This window comes from Lissotriton helveticus, chromosome 10 (assembly GCF_964261635.1).
Source record: "Lissotriton helveticus chromosome 10, aLisHel1.1, whole genome shotgun sequence".
Taxonomy (NCBI): Eukaryota; Metazoa; Chordata; class Amphibia; order Caudata; family Salamandridae; genus Lissotriton; species Lissotriton helveticus.
In genome coordinates, this window is record NC_136071.1 from 1,025,848,562 (window position 1) to 1,025,867,973 (window position 19,412).

General features: G+C 49.7%; 1 protein-coding gene across 1 annotated transcript in view; it reads left to right on the forward strand.

The window, feature by feature from the left end:
• The window catches only part of SLC25A13 (solute carrier family 25 member 13), a 707,445-nt gene that overhangs the window by 545,993 nt on the left and 142,040 nt on the right, over positions 1-19,412 (forward strand). The gene's annotated exons all lie outside the window — the stretch shown is intronic.

Sequence of the window (19,412 nt, forward strand, 5' to 3'; positions counted from 1 at the left end):
AGCATAAACATGTATCCGATAGTACAGCAAGGAGCTTGGTGCATTCAAAGTAAGTGATAAAAAATAGAATGTCTATGGCAACACTCCTACAATGAAGCAAATAGGTTTCAGTGCAGGATTTGTAAGAGGGCTACTGTAGAGCATTGAAGTGGTCAAAAATAAAAGGTTGCCTCACTTAAAATTGATATAAATCTTCAGAAATGTTTGTCAGCTACAAATATCCAAGAAGCTACAGAGAGAGGCCTTTCAGCAACCCCAGATAGTTATGGAAATGTGATGTCATTCTTTAGAGCTGTAGTAATGATTTTTTTTGGGAGAACATAGGCCCTCTGATGCTTTACCTCTCAGTCTTGTCAGCCTCCTTGGATCTGTAAGGTTATGTTCATGTTTAACTGCCTGCACACACTGCTCTTTTGTGCCACTCATAGAGAAAGTAAGCAGCACGCACACAGCACCGAAACAAATTCGAGAAGCACCTCTTGTATTGTTAAAGACTGGAGTACACTTTTAAGTTAAAGACAAGTACGCTGGAGTGCACACATTGATTATAGACATTCTCTTTAGTGCCCCTGTAGCTCACCTGCCTGTGTCCCATTGTTGCTCTCACTGTGTGGGCACGTGCAACAGTGTCTCTGTTTTTTTTTTTACTTTACTTCACCGCCTCAGGCTCTTCTCCTTATGCAGCTGGAACTTTAGCAGATCTGTATTTACCGTTTTGAGAAGCCCCCTCGCTCCTCATGGCTTACACAGTGGGTTTAGACCGTAGTGACAGTGGTGCAAGGCAAGTGTCTCTTATATCTTGTTTCTTGTTTTGAGCTTTGCTTTTCTGTTATTTTTCTCTTGTTTGATGTTGCCAACAAGATATGTTTTTTTCTTTGAATAATACTGAGCCATACATGATAGTGCATTTCAAGTAATTTAACCGTGAAATCACAAATAGACCTGCTACAGGGTTTTTGTTTATTACAAGGTCAATTAGCATGCCAAAACATCCATACTTACAGCTGTTTTTCCAGTAAAAATGAGCCATTATGTAAAATCTAACTGTACAATCTTCAATGGCGAATCCATTAACTGATAGTTCTTAATCCTAGAACATTTCTGTGCATGCCGATGCAAATGTTCCTCTGTTATTTGCTTCTTTGTGATGGTTTTGATCTTTTTGTCACTTTTGTAGTCTGGTATGGAATAATTCACTATAGAGCCTGAAAAATCCTTGCCTCAGGACTAAGTGACATCAGTTTTCTATGTACGAATCTTGAACTGACTTCCAATCTTTGGCATCGTCCCATAAAGAAAGTGTTGGGTCTGGGTGAGCCGAAAGCAATTTGGTGTTTGTAACCTTGCTTTTAATAATTGCTACAAAAAACACTCTTCCATTTCCAGGGTAGTAACTCAAGATTGTGGGTGCTATATGTATTTGCTCAAAAATCCCTACATTAGACAGTCTCCTGCATTAGTAGCTAAGACTAGTGCAGGGTGTCACCATTATATCGTAAGTAATCCAGGAGCCTGACCACCAGAAAAGTGAGACCCTACACCAGGTTGACCAGCAGCAGAACCAGAGTGGAGAGGACCAGGGTGACGATGAACCGGAGGGTAAAGACCACAAAGAATAAGACTTGATAACAAGGATTACAATGGGCAGGAGCAGTAAGAAGAGCAGTACTAGGTGGACCATGGCTAGGTTGAATAGGAGCTGTAAAACCAGGACCCTGACCTGGACAAATAGCACCCAGGACGCATGACGATAACATGTCCAGGGCTATCGCAAGGAACAGAAACCCAGCTAGGAGCACAAGAACCAGGGCAAAAAGGATCAGGAAGCCAACACCTTAAAGGCAAGCCCTAGTAGGAATATAAACTGATGTAGCAGGGCGAGGACCATTGCAGAAGGACCAAGTAGTCCATGGCCAGGAAGGCCAAGCTGGTCGGGAACACCAGGACCATGAAGAGGAGATATGACCATGATCAGGAGGACGACGCCAGCATGATTCCAGACCACCCATTCACGGTGGCTTAGTGACAGGCCTTAGTTTCTAAACTGTTTTTATTGATGCTTCTTAGGCAATGCTCCATTTGGTGTGTACCGCCACATTTTCAACCAATCATGTATATTTATTTACATGATATCATTTATGTAAAGGGGTGATTGCTAGAAGGACTCATCTGTAAAAAGGCTGATGGGAACTCAAAAAAATGTTTAGGAAGGACCTAGTTTTTTCTTTTTAAAAGAAAGAAAATATATAAGAAATCTTAAAACCTTCCTATGATGGCTGTAGCTTCCTCACTACACTCCAAATGAATGCCTCACTTCAAGTCCTACCACTCCATCAAACAGAGTGAAACTGATGAGATCGCAATATATGCCTAAAAATATGAGTGACAAACTACAAGGAATGCTAAATTGGGCCCAGCCCTACCTCGATTGAGAAAAACATTGCCATATGAACTTACCTTGCAAGCATTTTGCATGCTCACAATAGACGTCAAGGACACAATTCAAGTACTTTTCATCTTGTGCAGTGTTTTGAAACTTTGGCCCATGATACTTTGAGAAGATGGCCACCCCCCATGTGCAATCTTTGATCTGCAATTTCAAAAGGGCAGCTGAATATGAAGACCTAGTGGCAGATGCCTAGGAATACTGGGCCCACTGCTATTCTCCTTTGAACCTTGAGGCTAGTCTGCTTTTCAACCAGAAGTTTGATAACTGAACAGTTCAGTCATTCAACTGAGATTCCAAGATTTTTATTGGATTTTACATTTCAGATATGACATACAGCAGGCAGGCATTGGCATCTGTGATACATTATACTCAACAAAAGCTGAGGAACGTATCGTGGAGTGGGATTTGGAAATGAAGAAGGGGGGAACTTTCCTATCTGCCCCGCCGGGTGTATCGGGAGGTGTTAAGGATACAGTTGGTGGGATAGGAACCGCCGTTCAGTGATTTACACAGCAGTCTCCATGTCCATTCCCCTAGTGATTGATGCCACGAAATGGTAATCCAAGTTCAAACTGGGGCCATCGGCCTCTAAACCAGGGGAGAGACCGGGTAAATACAGGGTTGGAGGGGGGGAGGGGCTGCATGGGGTTGTACAGCATGAGGGGTCAGTCTGAAGATGTTTCTTGTCAGCGTCGCTGAGTACGGATTACGTGTTGTCCACCGGCGATGTCGCACCGTCAGAATGGAAGCCTAATGGGGGGCTGCTGGGTTGAGGGGAGACGCGCGCAGACCGGCGCGGTGGCGGGGGCACCCGGTGTCACACGAGGGTCCTGTGCTGGGGCAGTACTTGCTATGTGTGCTTGCTGGAAAGCGTGGAGGAGTGTCGCCCATTCCAGGGAGATTGGTTGCCGGAGTATGCCGCGGGCCTCTTCTGAGCGAATAAGGTCTTCCTCGGCTGCTGCCCATTTCTTAACTGCCCCCCACCAAGCTGCCAAAGGGGGACCCTCCGTCGCGCACCAGTGCATTGCTATGCTTTACTAACAATATGGCCAGGAGCGCAAATTTGGTCTCTACCTTCTTATGTTTATTACGCTTGAAAATGCCTACGGCGCAAGCTTCCCATGTATGAAGATCCACTAGGCCAGTGATTGCGCGTAGGGTAGTATGGACCGTCGCCCAAAGGGTTTGTAGTCTGGGGCATGTCCAGAACCTGTGAATGAATAGGCCGTCTGGGGTATTGCAGCGGGGGCATTCAAAGTGGGAGGTCGGGTAAAAGCGTTTGAGTCGCGCCGGTGTGAGGTAAGCGTGGTGCAGTATGTTGAATTGAACATTTTTGAAGCGTTGGTTACGGGAAACCTTTTTATGGTGTTCTAGGGCCTTCCGCCGTTCCCTGTCATGAAGGTTGCGTCCTAAATCCTGCTCCCAGCGGAGCCGTAGAGTCGAGAGTGATATCTGGGTGAGTTCAATAATAGACTTGTAAATCCACGTGATATGGTGTCTGCCCGCCCCCATGTGAAGTATTGTGTGCAATACCGGGTGAGTTGCGGGTTGCCCGTTCCGAAGATCCCACGTGCGTCTACAGTCCGCCACTAGTCGCCGGTGCATCAGGAACTGGCCAGCCGGGAGTCCTCTGTCCCCGACCATTTCCGCAAACGAGCCCAGCTGACCCTCGGTAAATAAGGCCTCTATCTCGGTAAGCTGGAGGTCAGTCCAGACACGGAGTTCCCTCGCGGTGTAGAATTCGCTCCCCTTTGGGAGGCCCGCTAGTGGAAGCAATGAGGAATATACTGGTGCCCCCTTGGACTTACGGTGGACTCGCATCATGCAGGATCTAGCGACCTGGACCAGCATTGGATAAGTCGGATTGGGCCATGTGCCTGGGAGTAGTAGGCGTGCCAGCTCCGGCACCGTCAGCCACCCATCCAGGGTTTCAGTTTCACCCAATTGCCGCTGCGCCGTCCAGCGAGACAGCCACTGTAGCTGCGCCGCTAGAAAATAGGCTTAGAAGGACGGAGCGCCTAGTCCTCCCTTGTCGGGGGGCAGCTGGAGGATCGCCAGGCCCACTCTGCTGTGGCCCCGTCCCCATACCAGGGATATGAGTAACGAGTTCAACTCTCGAAAGAAGGACCTCGGTGGGAGCACTGGGATATCAGCAAAGTAGTAAAGGAGCCTGGGCACCATAATCATTTTGGACAGGGCTACCCTCCCGATTGGAGCCAGGGATAGTGTTCTCCAGAAGCCTATTTGACTTTTAAGGCTCCGAAGGGCATGGACATGATTTCCCTCCAGGTGGTCCCTGGGCACATGGTAGAGTCTGATACCCAGGTATCGCGGGGGGTCCCCCGTCCACGCTAGAAAGACTTCCCCCAGGCGAACTTCTCTGGGTTGGCGGTTCGGGTGCAAGGGGTAGAGAGAGGATTTCTCCCAGTTCACTCGCAGCCCCGCAGCCCTTTCGAAGTCCGAGAGTGTGGTCCAGATAGTTGTAAGGTCCGCAGCAAAGTCTCTGATGTAGATGAGGTCATCCGCATAGAGGGAGACGCAGTGCATGCGTTCCCCTAACGGGATCCCCCAGTGGTGGCCAACCTCCCGTAGCCGGGCCGCTAGCGGCTCTATAGCGATGGCAAAAATGACGGGGGACAAGGGGCAACCCTGGCGTGTCCCACGTGTAATTGGTATGGGAGGGGAAACCGAGCGGCCTATTCGTACCCTAGTGGAGATGTCGGAATATAATAACCGCGTACATGCAATGAAGTGCGGTCCTACTCCCACCTTCCGCAGGACCTCGAAGAGATATTGCCATGCCAGGGTATCAAACGCCTTTTCGAGGTCCAGGACTAGACAGGCTGCCCGCGGGAACCGATCTCAGACCCCATCCTGGACCTGGAACAATCGGCGCAGATTCTGAGAGATGCTTCTCCCTGGGACGAATCCACTCTGATCCGGGTGGATCAGCCGGGGAAGAATGTCTGCCAGTATTCTTCCTAGGATTTTGCAGTCCGTGGTCAGCAGAGTGATGGGCCGGTAGGAAGTGCAACGCAGCGGGTCCCGTTCTGGTTTAGGGAACGTCACCAAGAGGGATTCCCACATGGATTGGGGGAGTAGGCCTATCTCTAGCGCCTCCCGGAAGACCGCATCTAGATGGGGGGCCAGCTGTTGGGAGAATGTGGCGTAGAACTCCACCAGAAAACCGTCGTGGCCCGGCGCTTTGTTACCCGCTAGACGGCGTATGGCGAGTTTGATCTCTGCTGTCGTAATCGGGGCATCGAGTGATGTGCGCTCCTCATCCGTGAGCTGGATGAGAGCGTCCGTGCGCAGTAGATGCTGGATGTGGACCGCCCTATCTTGGGTTGGCTCCCTGTATAGCAGTGTATAGTAGGCATAAAAGGCAGACACAATATCCGCTTGTGTGTAAACTATATCCCCCGCGGCATTGCGGATGCCCGTGATCGGTGGCGTTTGAGTGTCCTGACGGAGGAGCCATGCCAGCAGAGTGCCAGCGCGGTCCCTCTCCTTGTGGGCTCTAGTAGTGTGTGCACGAAAGTTATAGCGCCGGAGGTCAGCACAGGCCTCCTCATATTTGGTTTTGGCTTCTGCCAATTGTGTTCGGGAGATCCCCCGCCTATCCTCTTCTTTAGATAAGTGTGCTACTAGCTGTCCCGCCGCGTGCACCGCCCTCTCTAAGGTCTTTTTCACTCCCGTGATTTGTCGGATGCACGCCCCCCGCAAGACCACTTTAAAAGCATCCCATTCTAGGGACCTAGACGCCGCGGTGCCCCTGTTGTCTGCAAAATAGTGGCAAATGGAATCTGCCTGTTCGTTTTTGAATACCGCATCCAGAAGGCAGTCCTTGGGAAGGCGCCATGTAGGAATCTGCGGTGTGGGTGGGCGCCACGAGAAGGATACTGTGTGCGCGTCATGGTCTGACACAACCCTGCCCAAGTAATCAGTGTGCGTGATGCACGGTAGGATAGATTGTGCACATAAAAAACGGTCCAGCCGGACTCATAGGTTGCGTGGTATCGAGTGGAAAGAATACAATTTGGTGGTCGGGTGGACATGGCGCCAAGCATCCGTGAGGGACCATTGGGCCACCCAGGCCCGGAAGGCGACTGTGTGCGCGTGGGCCAGGGAGCGTTTGGGGTGGGGGGGACCTATCTAATGCCAAGTCTAAGGAACAGTTGTAATCCCCTCCTAGTACCCACGGGGTCTGTGTGTATCCTGCTAAGGTATTCATCAGGGTAGCCCAGAACGGTGTTTGATCCGTGTTCTGGGCATAGACGCTGCCAACTAGGATGGGTTGACCGTCCAAGAGCCCCTCGAGGAGGGCATAGCAGCCCTCTGAGTCCACCCGCCTGCTAAGTTCACGGAAGGGGACACCAGGTCGAATCCAGATTAATGTGCCTCTTGCAAAGGCGGAGTACGTGGTACCGCAGAACATGCCATGCCATTTCTTCTGGAGTTTACCCAGTTCCTCCCCCGTGAGATGTGTCTCCTGTAGGGTTATAATCTGCGCCTGCTGTTGCTTAATATACGCATATACCGCATAGCACTTCCTGGCCGTGTGCATCCCCCGTACATTTAGGGTTAGAAACTTCACGTCTGCATGTGCCATACTAGATGCAATGTCATGACGAAACGCCGCGCAGCGGCAGTTAGAGCAGGATCCCCCATCTATGTCTGGTGTGGGAGTTGCGGAAAGCCGTATAAGGTTGTGGGTGTACGCCCCTGCCCCGCACATAGGAGGTCGTGAGAGGTCATGGGTATTAGGGTAAGTGAACTAAGAACTGGGGTCTGGAAACTTTCCCAATACAAGGGACCTATCGCCGAAAGCGATACGTCCAAACCCGCCCTCCGTAATGAGGAGAGCATCAACGAACAATTAACTTCATGGGGTGGTGGTGTGTGCATGCGAGGGTGGTCCGCGGCGGGCTATGTAGGATTAATGCGAGTCTTGGACCTCTGAGAGGTGTATAGCAATGTAGTGCGTGTGCCCGAAGTAAGTTACATTCGTGAAGGGGGGGGTCCCCTGGCTTACCCAGGGAGGGTGAGGCCCCCTCTGTGCATGTGTACCGCCAGTGATCAGAGGCACTGCGGGGCTGAGAGACATCGACTAGTTTGTCTGTGTGACCAATTAACTGATGAGATCCGCCGCCTGGGGAGTCACACTAGGCAGGGTAACTGAGTCTCCCTTGGATGATGTGCTGTCGCTGTCGTCTTCTCCCCCAGAAGAAAATAGTCGCGGGGCCCCATTCAGGTCGTCCGACCTTGGCGAGGCCTGCAGTGATGAGACTGTTCGGATAGCTTCCCTGCGTTCCTGCATTATACGTTCCAGGTCCGGAGAGTCGATTGTGTGGCTGCTCGCTCTAGGTGGTCTGTCAGTGCGTCTCCTGGTTTCACTACGTTTCTTGGGCCGTGGCACCCTATGTCTCTGTCCTGGCTCGGGCCCCGGTCTCTGCATTCGTGGGCAGTGCATCTCCACCCAATCTCTCACCTCCTCCGCACACGTGAAAAACAATGTGGAGTCATTGTAAACGATGCGGAGCCTGGCTGTGAACAGCAGGGAGTATTGAATGTCATTTGCCCTGAGGCGCCGCTTCACTTCCAGGAAGAGCGACCTCTGCTGCTGCACTGCTCTGGCGTAGTCCGGGAAGACAATTACTTGTTTGTCCTCGACTCGGAGGGGACCAGATCGTCTTGCGGCCCTGAGCACTGCGTCCCGGTCCTTGAAGTGCAGGAATTTAGCCAACATCGGGCGCGGCGGCGCTCCGGAAGATGGCCGACACGCCGGAACCCGGTGGGCGCGCTCAATGGAGAAGAACGCAGACCGATCTGCTGCCGGGTTGAAAGATTTCGTCCATGCTTCCATGTGGCCCACCGGGTCTTGCCCCTCCACTCCCTCCGGCAGGCCTAGAACCCGGATGTTGCAGCGCCGAGAACGCCCCTTCAGGTCACCCACGCGCTCCTCTATGGTGGACAGGCGCGTCAGTACATTGCCGATCGTCTGCTGGTGGTCTTTCAGCATCGTTTGTAGATCCGCTATTATCTTCCTCCCGTCGGCGACCTTGTCCGCCAGCTTCCCGTGGTCATCTTTGACGAGACTGAGGTCTGTGGCTAGAGCGCCTAGCCGTTCCTCCATAGATACGCGGGAGTGCTCGATGGCGGCGAGGACACGGTCTAGCTTGTCCGAGATTGACTGGTCCAGGGGGGGAGGAAGACGACGCGGCATCCTACCCATTGCGCGATTGAGATAGGCCGTGAGGCGCTGGGGTCACGTGCAGCAAAGGCCAGGCAGGCACTGAGCAGGGCGGCTCTATCCCTTGACCTAAGTTACAGAGGGTCCGGACCTCTGTTGCTGCTGTTCGTGGAGGTGCCCGCTTCAGCGTCTTAGCTGTGGGATCCGAGGACGGCCACCGCTTCTCACCCCCGCTATGTACTGAGCCAGAAATGCACCCTAGAAGATCCAGCTGGCTAGGGGGTCAGCGCAGTCCCTCTCCTGCGTGTAAGGACTCCAGGGACGAGTTGGGTGAACACACTGTTGGGACCGATCCCTCCTCCCCCCGGTCCCCATGGACGTGCCGGCTTAATGGTGAGCTGCCAATGGAGGTGGTCGGTGGCTAGCTAAGCCGCCATTTTGAGGGCAGGCACAATACTAGTGGGGCCTCAGTGATGGGCAGGTGTTCCGCACCCCCCCCCCGGCATATAGCAACCCCTGGGGGGGAAATCTCACTTCTACTCACAGTCTATATGGGGCTCGCTGCCCCCAGCACCTCACGACCGCATCCGGGGGAACGTCACCGATCGCCGGGTGCCATGATGGGGTCAGGCGGCCTCGGCTCCAAGGACGCTCCCCGTAATTTACAGCAGAAGTCCGATCAGTGCCGCTCAGCTGCCTCCCAACGGCGCGTTGCACAGTCGCGGCCCCGTCCAGCTGTGTGGGAGCCGGGTCGCTCGCCAGGCGTCTCCCGCAATGTCCGAAATGGCGGGGTCTGTCGGAACTCGTCCGCCGGTCTGTGGTGCGCAGCAGCGCCGCTCGTACCCAGGTCCGCTGCCGATGGGAGGGGTGCCGCGATGCCCGCGCGGCCAGGGATTGCGGGATTTCGAGCCAGGAACCAGGCACACCGCCACCTGAACGTCCCAGCCTCCGGACGTTAGGCCGAGAGGTATGTGGCCGCCATGTTGTCACCGCATCGCGGGCAGCACTGTCCGCTCCAACTTCGGCCCAAATGTCACCTCGTTGCGGTGCAGGCCCCGCACCACAGGAGTCAATAGGGGTTCCGGTGGTAGCATCTGTTTTAAAAAATGACTGGGTCCGACGCCGTGGAATGGCAGGACGGAGCGCCCGCCGAGGAGCCTCAGCACTGCACGTCCACCATGATGGCCTGCTTGGCCACACCCCAACTGAGATTCCAAGAAATAGTGACTGTATAAATGTGCATGGCCATACTCAGCCATCCACTAATAATGTGTGCTGCCCCCGACTACTTGGTCTGCTCACTTGTAACCTCATTACTAACAGCTTTCCTATTCGGGACATAAATATAACATCCAGTGAGCTAATTACTGGACTTTGTTTATATTTCGTGACCATACTAAATCATACTGCATCACATGTTGGGATACAATTTACCCAATCACAGCAGCACACACTGTACTTAAGAAATACACTTTTATGCTATGAAGTTGCTAAAATGTGGCATGTGGGTATAACTGGAAACACCCACAAAAATAATTCTCTTGCAACGCTAGACGTCCAAAATGGTATGCTTGGCTTTGAAAATAGCTTCTTTCATTAGGACAAATGAAAACTAGCTTCAAAGCTGTTTGGTGGCAGAGGATTCAGAATTGCAACTACATGAAGTTAAGATCAGTAAAACATGCTTGAACTTCCAGTGTAAATATACTGGCAAACCTTGCAAGATCTTACAAGTTTGTGATCTTATATCCATATTCTAGTGAAAATGCAGTCATACATTTTGTATGCCATCAGCATAATAATTCTGTAAACGTAGTCCTCGTGCTGACCCAAGATGCCAGTCTTTTACGGGATAATTGCTGATGATGTGCCTCAGAGAGGCAAACAAGGTCTTTATACTGCATGATTGAACCTTACAACTATACCCCTTTTTATTTGGCAGATTGCGTTGACGGGTGTTTCCCTAAAATTCCCCAAGCGAAATTGACAAACTTTTGGAAGGAACAATAAATGTCTTGCTGTAATGAGACAGCATCTTTGGCCAAAACTCTGCTCTTAGATGAAAGGAGACCCAGCCCACCCAAAGTTTCAGGCATGGTTCCTGTCAAGATGATTGCTTCTAGCATTATGTATTAGCTGACAAAAGTGGACAAAGAATGTCTGCAAGTGGACTGAAGGGGGACTTTTGTAATGAATTTAATTTGCATTCAGTGTTTCTGGATTAAATGAAAAGTAATCATGCAATCTTTTCTTGCAGCGCAGCTGGAATACTCCTAAACTCCGGCTTAACCTTTGCTGTACTTGCGCACTTGCCTCCATTTAAGATTTGAGGTTATTTTTTTATTTGGTTTCTTTGCTTCAATTGTTTGCTTTATAGGTCTACCACTTGTAAATCTATTATCTCACGACATGTAATTCGAATTTTGTGTTCTGTCCAATGCTGAAGCCAAGTGAGGTTAACATGCGGTTCTCTTCCAGGGGATCCTCATCAATAGTCATAAGCATTAGAATATTCCCGCCCATGCGCGGGACCCCGGAAACAATATATTATATGTGCCCCACATATATTATAGACATATATATAAATATATATATATATAAAAATAAGCAATTGCAGCCAAATAAACAATAGAGCTGGAATATGCAGTGAAGACTTTCCACAATACAGTGAATTCTGTATTAGAAACATGAGAAACAACACCAATGCTTGTTTAGAAACTGTTTTAATGTACAGAAAACAGTAGAAATTCTCATAACACACTGTAAGCATATACAGCTCCCAGGCTGCATTGCAAAATCCCAGTCTAAAAAGACTGAAAAGCTAACCTGTAGCTGAATGCACTAAAACTGACGCTGTGCCTTTAAGGCACCTCTGCCCCTAGCTTCCCATCATGCCTCAGGGGTTACAGTTAGGTCAGTTGTTCTTTCCGGCTCCTTCAGGAAGGACCCTGGATACACAGCTCCACACATTTCTGCCTTTTTCAGTCAGAAAATCTTCTAAAGAACAATTTTTTTGATTTACTTTGACTTTTCACATCATAGTCAAGTAAATAACTGCTTAGCAGTCAATTTTTTGTGAGGTTTTTCCTTTCAGGATGCCCTCACTTTTTGATGATTGCCCTTCTTGTGGCCACAAGAAGGCAAAAACAGACTCTCATGAGGTCTGTATTTTATGCTTGCCAGAGGATCATGATCCTAAAGACTGTTCTCATTGTAAAAAGCTGTCTGACAGAACACTTAAAGACAGAGAGAGGAACAGACTCTATAGTCTGGCCCAGAAATCCATGAGAGGAAGATCTGCGGAGAGAAAGAGTTCAAAGAGACCCAGAACTCCCTCCAAAGGCAAGTCAGAACGTCCATCAACCTCAGCACCGGGCTCGGCGCTGAAAAAACGACATCTGATGGACAGTTCAAGAGAAAAAGCTCCGTCGGCGTCGAGATCGGCGTCGATGAGGAAATCGTCGTCGAAAAGAGGACTGCCGTCGTCGAGGAAAGCTCCGCCGTCGTCAACTAGGCGACGATCGGCGTCGAGAGAAGCCACGAGATCGCCGTCGACGAGAGGTTCGGCTTCAAGACATGAGTCAACTCCGCCGCCGTCAACCAGGCGACGGTCGGCGTCGAGAGACAGATCACACTCGCCGTCGTCTCGACGTCGACAGGCTTCGAAGAGTGTAACACCTCCGTCGACGTCTCCACGGAGGCGCTCGGCGTCGAGGAGCAAGAGCCCCCTCGGACGATCGTCGTCGAGGAAGGGATCATCTAAGGCACGTCGGCGCTCGTCGTCGAGGATGTCCGATCCTCCGCCGTCGCCACATGCCAGGTCGATGACATCTCCGTCGCCGACAGATCAACGTCGGCCGACGTCGAGAGCTCCGTCGACGGCAGGACTAGACCGTTCGACGTCGAGACCTCCGTCGACGGCAGGACTAGGCCGTTCGACGTCGAGACCTCCGTCGACGGCAGGACAACGCCGTTCGACGTCGAGACCTCCGTCGACGGCAGGACAACGCCGTTCGACGTCGAAGGAGATGACTCTGTCGTCGGCACATCATCACCGATCGACGTCGAGGGACCACAGATCATCGTCGAGGCATTCAACGCCGAAAGTTATCGCCCCGTCGACGCCACAGAGGCGTTCGACGTCGAGGGAAAGGCTTTTGAGACGTCCTCCAACACCGGTGAGACGGAGATCACCTTCAGTGCCTTCGACAGTCCTGGTGACACAATCTGCTTCACTCCATTCCTCCTCAAGTGCCTCGGGGTCAACCGGGTCATCTTCGAGGAGTAGGAGTCCGGTTCAGAAGAATCCCCATCGGGGTTACACTTCACATATAAGACTTTCGCCAAGATGGTACGCTCCTTTGAGTAATTGGAAGGATTCTAAGGCACCAGAGAGACTTCAAAGGTACTTGAGTCCAATCCACAGGTCTCCTCTTCAGCAAGCAGAAGAGACAGAGCGATCACGCTCACGAGAGAGAAGAGTGGACAGGTCACATGCCCCTAGGGTCTCCCGATCACCAAGGAGGGAGCAACCCACATCTCGAACACCGAGAAAGGAGGTACGAGATGTGAGATCGAGATCTCCAGTACATCAGAGGGTATCACGTTCTCCTCGAAGGGAGGAACGACCTAGGAGATCTCCGGTGAGGAAGGAGCATTCTCACCACAGGAGAAGAAGAACTCCTTCATCCTCTCCTCCAGCTTCGCCTAGATCTTCTAAAGGGGACTACTCTCCGACGCTGGCAGACAGCCCTCGCTCAAGAGCTTCCCCTCTGGACGACGTCAACACGTATTTGGACGTTTTGCAAAGGGGTGCTCACAAGCTGAATATAGAAATGACCACTCCAGAGGTGTCCACTACTGTGATTTTTGAGACTCTTCATCACAAATCATATGCACGGCCGTTGCTTCCATTAGTTCCAGGAATAATGGACCCAATCAAAGAGGTTTTCCTCACGCCAGCAACGATCAGAGCAGTTCCGGCACGTATCCAGATAAAATATAGGCCGGCTGACTCAGATCCTATCTTCGTTAAAGGTGAGCCTGCAGCGGACTCAGTTATTGTAGCCTCAGCTAGGAAGAATCACACGGTCGCTCCTTCTTCGTCAGTTCCTCCTGACAAAGACAGCAAGACGCAAGATTCTTGGGGACGCAAGGTGTGCAACACAGCAGCTTCATCCCTAAAAGTCTCTAGTGCATCAGCCCTTCTGGGAAGGTACGATAGAGCCCTATGGGACTCCATGGAACGATTCAAAGAGAAATTTCCAAGGAGGACCAGAAGGACTTTGAGGAGACCGTGACGGAGGGCTGTTTGGTGGCAAACCAAATGATTAGTTCATCAGCAGATAACGCCCTTCTAGCTGGACATAACTACTCGCATGGAGTATGTGCGAGGAGATCCTCTTGGCTGCGTTTAACTGGGCTCAAGCCAGATGCCCAGCAGCGCATACTCAATCTGCCTTTTTCCGGATCTTCACTCTTCGGGGAGCATGCCGATCAGGAAATGGCCCGGATGAAGACCGAGTTAGACACAGTAAAGGCAGTAGGTCTGGAGAAACAGAAAGCACCGTTCAAACGACGCTTCAAGACCAACAAGAACCGGGGAGGCCAACAGAGGGTTCAAACCCCTCAATGGTCTCAAAACAAGCCGCAAGGAAAGCCACAATACAGAGGAGGAAGGTCAAGCAGAGGTAGAGGCGGACATAATCAATCCTCTACCACACCTAGAGGAGGCAAGGCCTGAGCAGTGGCTTCCTCTGTCGCCGTTACCCACTCCAGTGGGAGGAAGTGCTGCACAACATCTGGCAGAGTGGGTCAGCATCACGAAAGATCGGTGGGTGCTGAATATACTGCGCAATGGATATGTGCTACGTTTCAGGAAGAAACCACAACCGGCTCCTCCAAAAAAGTCTCGCTCGTACCAACTGGAGCTCCTCAAAAAGGAGGTGAGCGTCCTCTTAAAGAAAAACGCAATCGAAGTGGTACCCCTCTCCCAAAGGGGGAAAGGAGTGTACTCAAGATATTTCCTTGTTCCCAAAAAGGACCAAGAAGGCAAATTCAGACCAATTTTGGATCTTCGACTCCTCAACAAAGTGGTGGTCAAAGAGAAGTTTCGCATGTTGGCACTCCATCAAATATGTCCTCATCTACAGATCGGAGATTGGATGTGTTCGGTGGATTTACAAGACGCGTACTTCCACATTCCTATTACACCAGGTCATCGAAAGTACTTGAGGTTCCTGGTAGGGTCCAGGCATTACCAGTTCAAAGTGCTCCCTTTCGGACTCAAATCCGCACCAAGGGTCTTCACCAAGTGCATGGCAGTGGTAGCGGCGTGTCTACACAAAAAAGGTCTCTTTGTGTACCCATATCTAGACGACTGGCTCCTGAAGAGTCCGTCGCCTCGGCAAGCCACCAAAGACTGTCACCTGTGTCTCCAACAGCTACACAGGCTCGGCCTCCATGTAAACTCAGAAAAATCGATCCTGCAGCCCACACAAACTATCCACTATCTGGGAGCAGTTCTAGACACAAAGTTAGGAAGAGCGTTTCCTTCGCAAGAGAGACTTTCTTCCATGGGACAAAAATGCAAAAAGTTACTTCAGATTCCTCGTCCAAAGGTGCGAGACGTAGCGTCTCTGTTGGGCTCCATGGCGTCCTGCATCTTCCTAATACCGAACGCCAGGTTGAGAATGCGGCCTCTTCAAGAGTCGGTGGAGGATCAGTGGGACCAAGCGTCTGGAGATTGGGAGGATCGAATCATCCTGTCTCAAGCAGCGCTGACCTCAATACAGTGGTGGACTCGCCCTCGGAATGTCCTGCAGGGAGTCCCTTTTCAGCAACCTCTGCCTTCTCTGTCTGTGGTAACGGACGCATCTCTAGAAGGCTGGGGTGCTCACATGGGTCATCTTCAGATTCAGGGTCGCTGGTCGACCAACCTTCAGACATACCACATCAACATGCTGGAACTTCGAGCGGTTCATCTGGCGCTCAAAGCGTTCCTTCCAGCAATAACAACGGACAAAGTCCTGGTTCAGACGGACAACACTACAACTATGTTCTATCTGAACAAGCAGGGAGGAACTCGATCTCGCCCTCTGTCTCTGGAAGCCCAGGCGATCTGGCACTGGCTTCTGGCTCGGGGACTGTCGGTGGTGGCAGTGCACCTTCCAGGCGAGTTAAACACAAAAGCAGACGCACTCAGCAGGCACTTCGAAGATCAGCCAGACTGGGTGCTAAACGACGAAGTGGTCGAAGAACTCTTCCGTTGCTGGGGTCGTCCAGACATAGACTTATTTGCGGACGACGAAAACGCCAAATGCCACGCCTTCGCGTCCAGGTTCCACCGGCCAGGGACGCAAGGGAACGCTCTCCTGCTGGAGTGGACAGGAATGTTCGCTTATGCTTTTCCCCCTCTGGCACTGATTCCGAAGGTGGTGGCCAAGCTCATCAGATCGAGCATGGACATGATCCTAATTGCTCCGGATTGGCCGCGACAATGGTGGTATCCAGATCTGTTACATCTGTCGCGGTGTCCACACAGACGGCTGCCGTGCAAGCCAGACCTGCTGAGCAAAATGGACGGGAGGATCCTGCATCCCAACCTCCAGTCGCTGAACCTGACTGCATGGCTCCTGAGGTCTTGCAATATGGACACTTAAATCTGCCTCCGGAATGTATGAATATTTTAAGAGAGGCGAAGAGACCTTCCACAAGGACGTCTTATGCGTTCAAGTGGAAAAGATTTTTCATTTGGTGTAAGGACCATGGCTTTGATCCCACCAAAGGGCAAGAAGAGGTAGTCCTACCATACCTCCTATACTTAGCGACATCAGGGTTGAAATACGCTTCTATTAGGGTTAATCTATCTGCCATAGTAGCGTACAGAAAATCACCTACACAAACATCGTTTTTTCAGGTCCCGGTGGTGAAAGATTTCCTTCAGGGATTAAAGAAGGTCTATCCCCCTGTGAGAAATCCTTCTCCTCCCTGGGAGTTGAACCTGGTTCTCTCCAGACTGATGTCTACACCGTTTGAGCCTATACACAAGGCCTCCTTGCAGCATCTCACTTGGAAGGCGGCCTTCTTGGTGGCAATAACCTCTGCGCGCAGGGTTAGCGAGATTCAAGCACTCTGCACCAAGGAACCTTACACTGTGTTTCACCACAACAGAGTAGTAATGAGGGCTCACCCTTCTTTTCTTCCAAAAGTGGTATCGGATTTTCATATAAATCAAACGATTACCCTTCCTTCGTTCTTTCCTAATCCATCGACCCCAGCTGAGAGGTCGTTGCACTCGTTAGATCTTAAACGGGTGCTAAAGTTTTACCTAGAAAGAACAAAGGACACCAGAAAGACAGACCAACTCTTTGTCAATTATGGTGCAATGAGGTCCGGGTTTGCAGCAGCCAAAAGATCCATCTCCAGATGGATTGTCTCTTGTATCAAACTAGCATACCAGCTGGCTGACAAACCTTTGTTGCAATCACCCAAAGCTCATTCCACTAGAGGGAAAGCAGCCACAATAGCTTTTTTGCATGACATTCCTATGTCAGAAATATGCAAGGCTGCGACATGGAAATCAGTCCATACTTTTACAAGGCATTATTGCCTAGAGTCTGATTCCAGAGCGGATTCTCAAGTAGGGCAAGCCTCCTTGAGAAACCTATTTGGGTAGAAAAAGGCCTATTTTTGGGCCTACGGATATAAATGTTATCTGTTGATTCCTTTGCCCGCAGGGATGAGGTGAGGCTCGCTACTCTATTCTAATGCTTATGACTATTGATGAGGATCCCCTGGAAGAGAAGGATTAGTTACTTACCTGTAATCCTAGTTCTCTTCCAGGGGTATCCTCATCAAAGTCATAAGCACCCCTCCCGCCTCCCCGGGCAAAGGACTTTGTTTATTTAATAGGAGATGTTTTTTAACCTCTTATTACCATGGTTTGGTTTTCAGTCTCCGAAAAGAACAACTGACCTAACTGTAACCCCTGAGGCATGATGGGAAGCTAGGGGCAGAGGTGCCTTAAAGGCACAGCGTCAGTTTTAGTGCATTCAGCTACAGGTTAGCTTTTCAGTCTTTTTAGACTGGGATTTTGCAATGCAGCCTGGGAGCTGTATATGCTTACAGTGTGTTATGAGAATTTCTACTGTTTTCTGTACATTAAAACAGTTTCTAAACAAGCATTGGTGTTGTTTCTCATGTTTCTAATACAGAATTCACTGTATTGTGGAAATTCTTCACTGCATATTCCAGCTCTATTGTTTATTTGGCTGCAATTGCTTATTTTTATATATATATATATTTATATATATGTCTATAATATATGTGGGGCACATATAATATATTGTTTCCGGGGTCCCGCGCATGGGCGGGAATATTCTAATGCTTATGACTTTGATGAGGATACCCCTGGAAGAGAACTAGGATTACAGGTAAGTAACTAATCCTTCTGCTTTATATCACTATAGTATTTCATAAGGTTGGTAAACACATTTTGAGGCAGGTCTATACAAAGTGCCATCACCTGCTCCTTATTAACAGAGCGCCCCAGTTCGTCTTTCATAGTTGCCTTCCAGGTCTGCAAGATTTAAGGTGTATCTTACTTTGACCTGCCTAGTTAATGGTTGCTTAATCACGTGTAAGTAGATTGAATCTGACTGTGTCCTGTCGATAATCAACTACTGAGCCCATAAGTAACAAATGTACGCCCTACTCCTTCTATTCCAACATGGGTGAACTGCACACCCTCATTGCTAGTCCTGAAAAATAAGGCAAATCTTCTGCATTGGTTATTGTGCCCAGGCTGATTCCAAATTCTTACTCCTCACGCCAATGTGTGCAAATTCATCAGGTGAGCAGATTTATGCTTTAAAGGCCTCCTACAGTTGTTTTTTTTATAAACAATTTTATTAACATTTCGTTTAGCGTTACACTGACAGTACATTTCACATGGTGTACAGACATAGATAGAATATTGTACATAGATTAATTCTATCGTTTTTCATACCAGAGACTCGTAAGCCCAAACCAGTGTGTCCGAGAGATCCGTCAAAGTGCGACCAATAAACTTCATATAGTACAGTGTGCTCATTCGCTAATATGTTTGTAATCTTATTCTCCATGGATATATCCCCTAGCTATGTAATAAATAAACACAGAACAGCTGACCTAATGTTCTGTCTCAGTACGAGGACTGTACCCAATTAAAATATTTGTTAAAGGGACGCCTTACTTGGACTCTTTGTTTGAGGGCAGCAGGATAGAGGTCTTGGCTTACGAGATTTGGCCTTTCCTTTTTCTTAGACAATATTACGCAGGATTATAATGAAGATGACTACGAACTATGTACGTCTTTCACATTTAGTTCATCCCTATGAGCTAGGAACTCTGTTTTTCGATATAGGAAGAGGAAAGTACTTTGCTCTTCTAATGCAGTGTTTTCATACTGGAGTGAGAATGATGAACTAGCAAAGGAAGGAAATCTCTGCTCAACTAGTGTTTGTTTGGCTTGATGAGGATGCATCTTTAAGAGAACCTTAAAACATGATGAACAAAGACGATCACAAAGATGGTTGGGATCTTGCAGCAAATTCAACATCAAGAAAATGAGTTGCGTCACAGTCAGTGCAATTTATACTTATTTTATTATTTTAGACCAAACTCCCTATCAAATGTCATAGCACAGGGAATGTAATAGGAGCACACTTGTTGTTGGTAGGTAGGAATGCATATATCCCATGGAGTTAGACAAGAGGCTCTCTCAGAAAA